Consider the following 1,846-nt stretch of genomic DNA (forward strand, 5'->3'; position numbering starts at 1 on the left):
ATCTGGTATCTTTCGCGGACTGTTTATGAAGATGAAATTTCCACCAATGAGATTGCCGCATTTCATACGGCCCTTCTTTTCGGCACCAATGGCCTCACACAGTGCCTTTGCACTACGGGTGGCTGCAAATCTCACCCTTCTTCATGCACACCCTCTTATGCGCCTTCATATATGTGAGGGGGGTTTTGGCTCATAATTCGGTTGAAAACAAGAAGTCGTGGTTGGGGCGCCGTCTTTTGAAGGATGTCGTGGTTGGGGGCGCCGACTCTCGAGAGTCGTCGTGGGTGGGAGCGGCGTCCTTCGAAGGTCGTCGTGGCACAGGACGTCAATTTCTTCTGTTCTTCTATTTCTCAATATTTTCTAGCTGGTCCTTAAAATATCACCTAATATACCCACTCCGCCCTTCGAGAGCCACCGAACAGTGCGGCGACCTTCGAGAGTCGTGGTTGGGGACGGCGAACAGTCCGGCGACCTTCGAGAGTCGTGGTTGGGGCACGGCAAACAGTGCGGCGACCTTCGAGAGTCGTGGTGGGACGGCGAACAGTCCGGCGACCTTCGAGAGTCTGGCGTGGACGGCGACAGTGCGGCGACTTCGAGAATGGATTGGGACGGCGACGGCAGCGACCTTCGAAGTCGTGGTTGTGACGGGAACAGTGCGGCGTTGAGGGTCGTGGTTGGGGACGGCGAACCGACGGTTCGCCGGGTCGTGGTTGGGGGGCGAACAGTCGATAAATCTTTTTTTTTATTTTGGCGAGAACTAATTTTGGCGAATGACATTTTTTAATTTGATGAGAATTATTTGCGAATGGTGAATTCTTAATTTTGGTGGGAACTAATTTTGGCGAATGTCTGCGTAAATATGTTCTATTTTGCCGTCCCCAACCACGACTCTCGAAGGTCGCCGCACTGTTCGGTGGCTTCGAAGGGCGGCGTGGGTATATTACGTATATTTAAGGACAGCAGAAAATATTGAGAAGAAGAAAGAAAAATTGAAAGAGAGGCTCCCACGACGTCCTGTGCCACGACCACCTGTTCCACGACGACCTTCGAAGGACGCCGCGCCCACCCACGACGACTCTCGAGAGTCGGCGCCCCCAACCACGACATCTTGTTTTCAACCGAATTATGAGCCGAAACCCCCCTCATACATATATCAGGGGGGGTCGGGGTTAAAAATTCGAAGCACGGAGACCGTCGTTCAATTCATAGAGGTCACCGTAGAAATCATCGATGTCGTCGTCTATTGCAAAGAGGTCGTGAGCGGACTATAGAGGTCGTAGTGGGTCGTAGTGTAAAATTTAACATTTTAAGATCTGGTCTTTGATTTATAACATTAAGGTCGGGAAAATAAACGAAGGTCTGGAAGATGACAAAATTTCCATGTAGCAAATAATCATATCATAGAGGTCGTCATCCAACCGTAGAGGTCGTCGTTCAACCGTAGATCCATTCATTGTCATCTAACCAGTCGTAATCAGTAAAATCGATTATAGAGATTGTAGGAGAGGCGATATTAGGTGATCCTAAGGCTTAGGTTTGTTCTCATCTTCAATTTTCTGAAGAAAGCGGAAATCAAGTGCTGTAAAAATCATTGAATAAAAGAAGAACACCAGAATATAAAATCTTAATACAGCGTTTAAGAGTCTCGCCATCTCCACCGTAGAGGCGGTAGGTAAAAATGCTCACTTTAGTACTGTGGAAGGTTAGAGAAATGTAAACATTGCCATTTTTTTCTTTTCTTTAAAGATAATGTTTTAGATATTTGAACATAAAATTAATGAAAATTTTATGTATCTTCTTGAAAATTTCACAAAAATCCATCAAGAGGAAAAGAAGTTATGATTAA

Source organism: Clytia hemisphaerica, unplaced genomic scaffold (assembly GCF_902728285.1).
Source record: "Clytia hemisphaerica strain Z4C2 unplaced genomic scaffold, Clytia hemisphaerica genome assembly, whole genome shotgun sequence".
NCBI classification, from domain to species: Eukaryota; Metazoa; Cnidaria; class Hydrozoa; order Leptothecata; family Clytiidae; genus Clytia; species Clytia hemisphaerica.